The sequence below is a fragment of the Ictidomys tridecemlineatus genome, unplaced genomic scaffold (genome assembly GCF_052094955.1).
Source record: "Ictidomys tridecemlineatus isolate mIctTri1 unplaced genomic scaffold, mIctTri1.hap1 Scaffold_859, whole genome shotgun sequence".
NCBI classification, from domain to species: Eukaryota; Metazoa; Chordata; class Mammalia; order Rodentia; family Sciuridae; genus Ictidomys; species Ictidomys tridecemlineatus.
In genome coordinates this window covers 38052-50476 of record NW_027526105.1, presented here as the reverse complement: position 1 = coordinate 50476, position 12425 = coordinate 38052, and the positions used below count along the sequence as shown (strand labels likewise).

The 12425-nt window shown below is 39.6% G+C and overlaps 1 pseudogene; it reads right to left on the bottom strand.

Moving 5' to 3' along the window:
- Positions 1–5177, bottom strand: part of LOC144374759 (neuronal acetylcholine receptor subunit alpha-7-like) — a 107081-nt pseudogene extending 101904 nt beyond the window's left edge.
- Positions 5178–12425: the final 7248 nt, after the last annotated feature.

Below are 12425 nucleotides of genomic sequence, written 5' to 3'. Positions count from 1 at the left end.
TGTCCAGGTGACTGACCAAATGGCAAGAATAAAGGAGAAATATTATGAAAATTGTTGGCAGTTTAGAATCTTCCATTTGCATCAATTCAAAATGATTTCTTATGTACTATCTCATTCCCATCCCAGTGACAAGCCCATGAGGTTAATAAATTAATAATCATCATAAGTCAGAGTATGCATTTAGGAATAATTGAGGTACTTTCACTTAACAAATGTTTCCCTTTCTCCACATTCCCACAGTATCATTTTAGGTTTGACCTTGCCGTTGTTGTTTCAGTTTGTCTCCAAAAGTTCAAGTGTTGGAACTTTAATTCCTCAGTGCACCATTATTAGGAGGTGAGGGCTAGTGAGAGGTGGTTGAGTCATGGAGACAGAGCACTCATGAGTGGATTAATGCCTTTCTTTGGATATTCTGTATGCTTTCTTTGGATACATTCTCATGAGACTGATTAGTAACCCCAAGAACAGGTTGTTCTAAAAAAGGTCACCTTTGGTATTTTGCCTCTTCTGTGTCTATTTGCCCTTCTGCTTTCTGCCACAGATTAAAGCAATACAAGGCTCTCATCAGAAACTGAGCAAATGCCAGCACCATATCCTTTGACTACCCAGCCTCCAAATTCAAGAACCTCTTATAAAAGTACCCAGTCTCAGTATTTCAATTTAGCAACAGAAAACAGACTAAAAAAGACCCATCCTCATCTCTGACATACATTCCTCCCTTCTCTCCAACCTATCCCACACACAATGTTCTAGTATCATCTAAACACAGATCTGATTACTTCCCTCCCCTACTCAGGAATTCACCTTCCCACTCTCTACCTAGTGCTTTATCAATTCCTTTGAAGACTCTTGTTTTGTCCTCAAAACATATTCACTTTTTTACTGTAATCAATAGTTTACACTTGTTACATTTAATAAAAAATGTCATGGTTTAGATTGTTTTCATTTCTAGGAAAACATGCTACAGCAAGCTGGTCTTTCAGCTTCATGAAATGCTTGGCATGCCACTTCCTCCTGTTCTCTTAGGTACCCAGACTAGAGCCCAGGGTGAACTCTGCAGAAGCATTCAAGACATCTCACACATTAACACTTCTACCAAAGAAAAATCATAACTTCCATCTTGCTAGGTGTTTTCTCTAACACAAAATAAAAGGATCAGTAAAGCTGTCAGTAACCAGGTCAATACTGTATCTCTCTTTTAGAACTTCTCAAAACTCAGCACCACATAAAAATAAATAAATAAATAAAAGTATCATGTCCAACTACAATAAATAAATAAATAAGACCACCCAGGAATCAGGAGCCCACCTTGTTGAAATGTGTGCCTCCTTCACTGCATTTTTCCTCTCTCTGTTCTCATTACCTGGAAAGCCATTCCTACTTTCTCCATCTGGCAAACTCCACTCACTTTTAGAAAGCCAATCACTTCCTTTTTGAAACCATTTTCAGCCACTATAGTTGGAAATAATTGTTTTCCTTATGCAGATCTGCAGCACTCGGTATATTTATGTTAGATTTCATCAATATAGTAAGCTTGGATTTACTTTTTTAGTATCCCAAGCCAGATAATGAGATCACTGAAAACAGAAATTATTCCTTGCTCATCTGTAAATTATCAGAATCTAGCAAAGTTCATATTATTAGCCCAATAAATTTGTAGAATAAATTGACAAAAGAGTAAATGATCTTTAATGAAAATAAAATATGTAAAAACATATGCCATTTCCCTAGCTCTCTAAGAATTCCTTGCCGACAAAAAGTAGAACAATAATATGGGGGGGGCGGGGGGAAATGACTATGGTCTAGAACAGCCCAGTCAGATGGGTAAATGACCCCTAGAGTTGAATTTGTAACAAGAATCCTTATCAGCCAAGATTTTGCCACATAGATCCCTTATGAGGACCATAGTGTCTCTGTCCAGGGTGCTGAGATTTCAGCTGGAAAAACCTGACTTTGTTTCTTAACAAGGAAAAGCCAAGCAGAACTAGAATACAAATGATTGCATATTTCCTTGTCTCATTTGGAGACTTCTTTCTCATCCAGGATGTTAGGACAATCATATTCAATTTGTTACAGTTCAGTCAGTTTAAGTAGATTGTGCTGACTTTGTTCCACAAAATAAGTTACCCAGTCCAAAGGAGGCTGCAGATTTAGAAAGAAGGACCTGTGAGTTAGATGTGGGTTTTCCTCACTACCCTTTCTCGAATCACTATGTGACCTTAGGCAGACTACCACACCTTTCTAGGCATGGACTTCCTGCCCTGTAAGTATTCTGTGATTAAGATAGAGCAAATCTTCAGTGAATCATAAGTGTGTGTCAAGAACTTTCACTTTTTTAATCCTCTCAAAATCCTGTGAAGTGGATATTATTATTCTCATTTTACACATGAGAAAACAGGGCTTATAAAGCTAAAGTAGTTTTCTTAAGGCCACTCCACAGCATTGCCTGGTTGGGAAGTTCAATCCATTCACAGCTAGATCCACAGCCAAGGTGACTTTAAGACTTTCTCTGATTGCCCCTTGCATGACCTCTGGCTGCTGATGGTCATCTTCACATGTTTTTATAACACTGGAATGGTCAGGGTACACAGTGATTATGATTTTTTTATTTTAACTTTTTTAAAAACATGACAATTTTTAGAATTTTTCTCATCATTAATGCTAACTATGCTTTCACTTCTTCTAAGGTGAAATGCCTCATATTAATCACATTCCTCAAAGAGTCTCTTACAGAGGCAGGGATACCCAGGATATAAAAGCTTACAGCTTCTCTGTGAGTGAGCAGTCTCCCATAGCCTTAGAAGGCCTGCTTCACTTGCTTACACATGTTCCTAAGCAAAGTAGCTGCTACACCATCACATCCTATCCAGATAGCATGAAGACAACCCCATAAAAGGCTGCTGTGGAACATACAGTGAGGTAGCCTGACCAGAGCAGATCCTGAGCAAGTAGGGAAAGGGAGACTGACTTCCCTTTCTCACCCTATCATGTACCATTTGTGGAGTATATTAGCTCAGCTGCCTGGCCCTTCCTCAAGTCATTTTTCTATGGAAATGACTACAGAATGTGCACAAGTGTGGGGTCTCTTAAAGTTATCTCCACATTCTTAAACTACTCACAATAACCCATTAATTGCTAAAATATCCATTCTATTTACAGGAAAGTCAAGACTCAGGAGACTCAAGAAATTTACCTAAAATCAACAACCCAGAGATCAACAAAGCCCAAAGGCACCAAAATCCCAAGAACAAATCCTGAGCTCCTTAAAGTAACACAGGAGCTGTTCTATAAAGCAAGTACATCTTACAAATGCCCTGGAGTCTCTATGCCTCTTCCACCCCAAATCCTCTGCACCTCCATTGCCCTGTGACCTAGAACAACTTTTTCAGTTTGTTTCCCTAACTTGATATCCCTATCCTCTCTCCTTCTCTGTAGCCTGTGCTCCATAAACAGCAACTAACTCATAAACCAGTAATCCAGGTGACAGTAGCTATCTTCCCCTAAATCTCTCAAGATAACTTTTCCACATCATCACACATACATTCAATATCTAAAACAGGATTCTTCCTATAGGAAGAAGTACACATTTGACACACATGTAATATCAGAAGGAAGTCATTTGTCACTGCAATTTTAACTAGATTAAATGACAAATACGTATCAGCATGGCCATGTGGGTAACTATTTGCAGGATTATGAAATGTCACTATCATCTTATGCCACTCTTCCTGAAACCTTCTGGTGGCTTTTAGCACTTTCTAGCTGGAGTTGTGGCTAACTTGCACACCTCTTTCTTATGGTATCATTCCCTCTCCATGAATATCATTATTCCTTTGCCCCACCCTACCCTAATCCAGGCACTCCAGAACAGAATTCAATGCCTTATGTGGACCAGACATGCAAACCTATTCATAATGAATCAAACATTTTGCAAAAGTATCAGTACTGTATGAAGGATATACCAATGCATATTGAATATTCAAAGCAGTCTAGAGGAAAAATTAAGAGAACAGTGCACAGATTTGCCAAGTGAAATGAGTACTGGTAAGGCTGCAAAGCAAGAAGAGTTCAATAAGAGCTGGAAGCAGCTGCCTGAAGGGACAGACAAGTGAATCTCTGGTGTGGAGCCTTGAGTTCTCCGAGGAACACTGCCAGAGGAAGATTCACCAGAAAGGTAAAAAAAAAAAATCTCCATTACTCAAATGGGAGGGGAGTCCAAACATCCACAGCTCGCCCTAGGACAAACCTACATGCTAGTAGCAGCAGAAAAGCCTAGAACTGATTAAATTGACACTGAATGAGACCATTCGCACACTGTTCTTGCTACTGATTCCTAACATGGAATACTTTCGCCCTGAGTTTCTAAGCTGAGGGAAAGGTGAGACCCAAGTTCTCATGCACAGGTAGCCTGGGCGATGAAAAAAAGCTTCACCTGGTCCCTCCAAAACAGGCGGGGAGACCAAGGCAGCCCGTGGCAAACTGAAGTCGCGGTCAGATTGCTGGCCGCCTCGTTCGGGACCAGCTAGGAAGTCCGGGCCAAGCTACACTGCTTGGCAGTCCCTGTGCTGCCACAGCCCCTAGGAGTTGGCGACAGGGAGATGGCATCCCTGCAGCCGGCGCTGGGACTCACCACGTCCATGATCTGCAGAAGGCTTAGAGAGAAGTAGACTGTGAGCGGCTGGGAGTCGTTGGCTACGGGCCTCTCCAACGGGTTGTAGTTCTTGACCAGCTCCTTGTAGAGCTTCCTCTGGAACTCGCCTTGCAGGGACACTTACGAAGAAAAGAGCACCGGCAAGCTGCTCAGGAAAGGCCCGGGGAGAGATCCCCACGCCCCCCTCTTCCTTTTCCCTCCTGCACCCCTGCTCGCGTCCCCCGCCGCTCAACCATGCAGCCCAGAACTGCAGCCCCGGCAGCGCCCTGCTGCCCCTCTCTGGCGGGGATACCCAACCTGGCCCCCGAGCGGAGCGCAAAGAGCCGCCCGGGATCCCGCGGAAGAGTGGAGGACAAGAAGACGTGTCGGCTTTACCTTGCAGGAGCGACGCGACCAGCGCCAGCCAGACACCTCCCCGGGTGCCGCGCATGTTGGTTCCCAGAGCTGCCGCGAGCCGGCGCGCCGCCGTCTCGGCTGTCAGCCCGGGCCTGCGCCTGAGGCCGCGGAGCCACCTCTCCCGCTTGGCTCGCACGCCTATAAAGAGCCGAGCGCGCCCCCGCCTCGCCCGCCCCCGCGCGCCTCTCCACGTGATGAGCCCCGCCCCCGGCCTCCTCCCCGCCTGCCCTCGGGGGAGGGCCTGGCGTTTTCCTGGCTACCTCCGGAACTGCTGCGCCCGGGTGAAAGTGCTAGAACTTTGAGCTGCTTACGCTCTGGGTACCCCCATCCTAGTTTCCACTAAGCGGACCCCGCATCACGCCTCAGGCAGGGGCTCTCCAACGCAGGGTTCTGTTCTTTGCGTTCTTTGTCCCCTTTGTGCGCCCTCCTGCTCTCAACCAGAAGCAGCCTCCGACCACTTCGAGAAAGTCGGAAAAATTCTCGGATCCAAGACTCCCTCCTCCAAATCAGCGTCTAGGTGGCAGCGACACGGAACCAGGCTTAGGAAAGTCTCTCCAACAGGATAAGACAGATCAAAGAGGAAGCCCTCTCCAGCATCCCTTAAGCCCCGGGTATTCTTTTAGCAACCATTCCCTGGACATCACCAGCTGGATTCTGGGCTGGGTTCTGGATGTGCGGAAGGCAATCTACAGAAAAAGAGAGGAGCTGCAAATGTATGTTTTGAGATTCTCATTAGATAGCTTGATTTATTTCCATTCGTCTTTAAAAAAGATTCAGAATATTGAAAAGTTAACTCCAACTCCTGTTGGACTGACAACCAAAACCTGATGGTATTATTTAGGCCTTTTTGGGTCCCAAGTGGGATTAATAAGGCAACGAAGTTACAGCGAAGACAGCCATAGAGATCTGGGCGGGGGAGAGTCCTGAATGTTGAGGAGGGGGAGGAGGTGTGGTTCTGAAAAGATATGAAAAGGGGCTGGAAGAGAGGTACTAGGGAGGGGCTTGGAGAGCTCTGGTAGTCTCTGTCCCGCTCCCAGAAACAGGTTACAGAGAAACAAATATTCGGGGTTTCCTGCGCCCCTGTAGGGGGCGCTGTCGTCCGCTGTCCAGTAGACAGCTCATCTAAACCGCCAACTGTGGAGGAGGCAACAGCAACAATGTTCGCGCGTTTCTGAACTAAGACGGGATTTTAGAGTGACACTAAGAACTAGGGAAAGGCTCACGAAAAAAGTAATTGAGTTTAAAGTAGTAGTAGGAATGGTGTACTGACCCCCATAATTTCAAGGAAATACATTGTCCTTGCAATGAGGTTTCTTGAAGAAAATTTACGTTAACTGATACATGTATACACACGACAGTATAGGCTTTAACTGCTCTAAGGCCCCAGAAGAAGGAAGACTGATTCTTTTGTGGAAGCGTTCATAGAAGGTGAGACAACTGACCAGGTCTCTCAAAGAGCATGTGTTGTGCCAAGGAAAGAGAACAACAGACAGGTGTGGCATCTGCCTCCCCAAACCCCCTAATCCCGACCCTAGGCATTCCCAAAGGAATGAGCTGCAAGATAAAACCTTCTGACAAAGGCAGTATTAGACAAGGAAGTTAAAACCCAACAACAGAATAGAGAAAGCTCAGAGACATCAACTGGAAGATCTTCACTGGCACATCACCTCATGTGAGTGCAACTTATTCTCCTGCACACATCTTGCAAGGTCTAAGGGCCCTGCCTTCCACCATAAAAGAACATGAGCCCAGAGAAATGTAATTCCCAAACAGAAATGATTCCTTACCATGGTGGCACCCCATTATGTCAGAAACTATAATTAGAACTATAATATTAGAACTATTTAAAATTAGAAACTATATTAGAAATAAACCATTTTAAGGTGGATCAACTGGTCCAAAAACATTTATGCCCTGTACTTTGCTAGGAACCTGAAGGACCCACAAGCACAATCCACTCAATTTACACGTTAGAATGATGTGAGTATAGAAAAATTTTATTCACCATCATGCCAATAAGTAAGCCTGTGAGCTTTACTACATTCAGCTCTGTCTCTGGGATTCAGTTTTGCCTTGTTTTGTTTTAATTGATAAAGTGAAGAAAGGAGTAGGAAATCATGAGTGGAGAGCAGTGGGGCTACTCAGGCTCCACCCTCACTCCCATTCCCAGCATAAAGAAATGGTAAAGAGAACAGAAAATTAATACATACCTGAGCTTCTATAAACAGGGGTCAAAAACATATTCCAAGATAGTTACTAACAAACTGATATTGCTATGATAACCCCAGGAAGAGGTAAACCAAAGATACATACTCAAGGATTAGACTCTGGAATTTTAACACACTCCAGGAAGACAACCAGAACTTGGACGTATGAAAGATGGGGCACTGGAATAAAGATATTCACATAAATCCAGAGCCTGAAAAAGTTTCCTGTTCCACGTAGGAGAAACCAGAAAACCTCAACCATTTTTGAGGGAATTGGGGAAAACATATTTTCTTCTTGGACTCACATTAGTAGAAAGAAGGTACTCCAAAGTGTGTTAGGTTTAGATGTGAAGTACAAATGTGTACTACCCACCCAGTTTAGGATTAAGGATTCCTCTGCAGGAAGACTTCCATAACTTCACAAACAGAACTCCAAAAGAAAGTCATAGTATTCATGAGACTGAGTTCAAAATAAAAAACAAAGCATTCAAGGAAACAGACTGTACATCATAGGGAGACATAGTCAACAGGAAGGGAAAGTCCATAGGCAGAAAATCTATACCCACCAATGGAGATAATACTATGAATTAGTATGTTTAAAGTTTTTGATCATGGTGGATAATGTCAGCTGCAAAAATAATCTGCAATTTCCATTGGTTTAACTATCAAAGTTGATTTCTCCCTCTCATCACAATTGAAGAATTCAAGGGACATTCCTGAATGACTGCCTTCCTCCCACCCAGGTCTTTCAGGAATGCAAGATTCCTTCATCAACCAGAGAGTGAAAATAAGGCAAGAGCCATATTGAAAGAGTAAATTTAAAACTTTTTTCAATATTAATGAAAAATATCAAACCACAGTTTCCCTTAATTATGAATTTGACTACTGCTGAATTTAATTCATTAGTAGATTTTAAAGGAATTTTTCCATCTATTTCAGTGAAGGATATTACTCTATAGTTTCCAATTCTTGTGGTTATTGTTCAATTTTGGTAGAAGAATTATGATAGCCACACAAACTAAATTGGTAAATGTGTCCTTCTCCTCTATTTTTATAAAATCACCTGTGCAATATATTATTTCTTCCTTAAATATCTGGTAAGATTGGCTAGTGACACTATGTGCCTGGAGTTTTCTTTGATAAAGATTTTTTAAAATATAAACTCAAGTTTTAGTAGATATAGTATAATTCAAACTTTCTATTTCTTCTTGGGAAAGTTTTGTTAAGTTGTATTTTTCAAGAAATTTGTCAATTTCATTTAAGTTACTGGATTTTGGGCATAAGATTGCTTATTATGTTTCTTATTATTGTTGTTATGTGGATAGTGACATCTTCTCTTCATTCCTGCTTCCAGTCATTTGTGTCTTCTTTTTTGAAGATCACATTTTTTTCCTGATCACATTTGCTAAGATGAATCAATATTATTAACCTTTCCAGACAACAACTTTTTTGTTTCACAACTTCATTTTTTATTTTCTCAGTTTTACTCTTCTGATTATTTTTGCCTTAGTTAGTTTAGGTTTAATTTGCTTACCTTACAGACTTTCTAAGATATAAACTGAAACAACTGGTTTCTAATTTCTTTGAAATGTAAGCATTTTAAAATTCAAATTTTCAATTTCCTTTTTTTTTCATTTTCTTGTGATTTCTTCTTTGACCAATGGTTTATTTCAAAGTGTGTTATTTTGTTTTCAAGTAGTTCCATCATTTCTAGATATAAAATATTTATATATTTATAACTTACATCCTTTGTGTTCACAGTACATTCTCTATGATTTCAACCCTTTTAACTCTATTGTGATTACTTATAATTCATTATATGGTAAATGTTCTAGCTTGGTGAACATCCCATATGCACTTGAAAAGTATTCTGAAATTGTTCGGTGAAAAGTCATTTAGAGAAGTTGATAGTGTTGCTCTATCTATTCTTTATTGTCACTGATTTTTGACTTTTTATAGATTCTTTGATTTTTATTCTATTCTCCCTTTATTTTTGTCAGTTTTGCTTCATGTATTTTGAATTGTTAGTATGTGTATATGTGTGAATGGTTGTTATGCTGACAAATTGGCTCTTATAGCATTTTGATATATTCTTTTTCAATTCTGGATAATACTCCTTTTCTTACAGTCTATTTTGATATTAGTATAGCCACATCAGTCTTCTTATGCCTGCTATTTGCATGGCATAACTTTTACTATTTTTCATAATTTTCTATTTGAAACTCATACCTTCATATTTAAAGTATACCTTCAAAATGGCATGCAGTTGGGTGTTGTTTTCTTCTAATCTGAATACCTCAGATATTACTTAGAGTGTTTAGTTCATTTCCATTCAGTGAAATAATTGATCTAGTTAGGTTAACTGTGGTTAAGTAGATTAGCATTTTATTAAGTTTTCTAGATGTTCAATCTATTTTTGTAATTCTGTTTCTACTTTCCCCCACCTTTTTTGTTTGTTGTTAGACAAAATTTTATATACTATTTTATTTTATTTTCTCTTTTAGCATTTAATTATGGTATTGTGCATTTATTAACCAGCCACTCTAGGGATGGCAATATTCACTATTAACTTGTGCCTGTCTACTGCACTTACTACTGTACTATTTACTGTAAACTTCAAAATCCTAATAATAGTAAAATTCCATTTTCCTTTCCCATCCTTTTTACGATTATCATCATATATTTAACATTTTCAACCACAGTTTACATTCTATACCTCCTACTTTAGATCTTTTTGCCTATTCCTAAAGTCACAAATATGTTATCCTTCTTCTAAGAGGTCTCTGATTTTACCTTTCACAGTGAGATTTTTCACCTATATGAAATTAAATTTTATGTGTGCCATGGCTAGAATAGAGATTCATTGTTTTATATGATTTCTTATTTTATTCAGTTTACCCAGTACCATTTAATGAAAAGTTGACATTTTTCTTCCTTCAGTGTTATTTCATCTTTGTGTATCAGATAACAATACACATATGGGTCTGATCTATTTATATTTGAATCAATATTACACTCTCTTAACTACAATAGCATTTTAATAGGTCTTATACCTGGTAGTACAAATTTGTCATTTTTTTTCTATTGAAGTTTATCTGAGGTATTCTTACTATTTTAATTTTTATAGTATTATAATTTACTGGGATTCCATTTAATTTGTAGTCCAGTTTGGGGATCATTAAAGATCAGTCTTTATCATGCTGAGACCTCTAATCTATAATGTTTTCTTCCATTTATTTCTATCTTCCCTAGTTTTTATCAAGAACACTTTATTGTTTAGAATATAGATATTTGGGGAAATTTTCATAAGGATTATTTGTAGACATTTGATGTATTTTGATTCTACTGAAATAATACACTTTTTAGCTTGACACAGCGGTACATCCCTGTAATCCCAGAGACTCAGGAGACTAAGGGAGGGAGGATCAACAGTTCAGTGCCAGCCTTGGCAACTTAGTTGTCTCAAAATTAAAAAGAAAAACATAAAAAGGCCTGGGAATGTAGCCTTAGTGGTAGAGCATTCTGGGTTCAATTTTTAGTACTACAAAAAATGATAATTTTTTGAAAAAATTCATTTGTAACTGTTACATATACATGAATATATGGAATATTTGCATATCTTGTATTCAGTGAAGTTCTGAACACTTTTATTAATTTTAGCTCTTTTATATAAGTTTGATTTCCCAATTCTGAGTCTTCCATTTCTTCTTCTTGACCTATTTCATTAACTGTGATATTAGCTAGGACCATCAAACTCAGTTGAGTAGGAAGGATAGCACAATATTTTGTCTCATTCTTAGTCTCAGGCAGAAGCCTTCAATAATTCACCACTACATTAATTTCTTTGTTCACTTAAAATATTCAGATGTGTTATCTCACAGTTCAGGAAGCTAAAAGTCTGAAGCCAAGATGTCAGCATGCTCCCTGTGCAACTCTGAGTAGTGTTCCTCCTGGTTTCTTAGCTGCTACCAGTAGCTGGCAATCCTGTCTGCTCCTGGATTTCTGCTCCATCATTCCAAGCCTCTGCTTTTGCCATCACATCACCCTCCTTGCCTGTCTGGGCCTAGACTCCCCTCTTTTTATAAAGGAAATCAGTTGCATTGGGTTAGGACCCACCTTAATGTCCTCATCTTAACTTGATTAAATTTGCAAAGACCTTATTTCTAAAATAAAGTCATACTCACAGGTCCCAGTAATTAATTAGACCTTAGACATATCTATTTGGGAAAAACAAAATGCAACTCACAGCAGCCATTAAGTAAAATATTAGCTGTAGTATTATTTATGTGTGTGTGTATGTGATTCTATTTTTTTCTTTATTTTTTTTTTAGATAATTCTTTCACAAGAAGGAAATTTCCTTCTATTCCTATTCAGATAGGAATGGATGTGTATAGAATTATATAACTTTTTAAGCATCTGTTAAGGTGATATTCTTTCTCCTTTTTTCTGTTAATATTTTGAAGGCAGGGGCTGGGGATGTGGCTCAAGCGGTAGCGTGCTCGCCTGGCATGCGTGCAGCCGGGGTTCGATCCTCAGCACCACATACCAACAAAGATGTTGTGTCTGCCGAGAACTAAAAAATAAATATTAAAAATTCTCTCTCTCTCTCTTTCTCCTCTCCCACTCTCTCTTAAAAAAAATATTATGAAGGCATATCACTTTTAATTGTTAACATACAATACACACACCCACATTATCAGTTGGACTTATGTGAAATTCAAGGCCTGTCCAGCACCAAACTTTACTGATGATTAGTGGAAGATATGGAGCCAGAGCAGCACCATATGCTGCCTTTGTGTCTGGGAGGCACTGAACTCTTCAGAAACAGCTCCCTGAGTCCCCCCTTCCTACTCACTGTGTATTCTGCTTCCACAGAGATGAGTGCTAACTGCATAGTGAACAAAGTACAGGAAAGTGGCTGAGTTTGGTTATCATCAGTCTTTATAATCCTGCAAGTCAGACAGCCCTGTTCTGCCTATGTAACTAACTTCTATTATTCCGTGCAGATCTGTAGCCCATCAATTGCAGATTTATTTATAATAAATACTATAGACAAACCAGGTATATCATATTAAAAGTAATCCTGGTTCAGCAGTCAGTACCTAACAACTCCTGATGAATTCTTATTTACCTCATAGCTATACATATCATCAACCACTCTTTGCTAGGC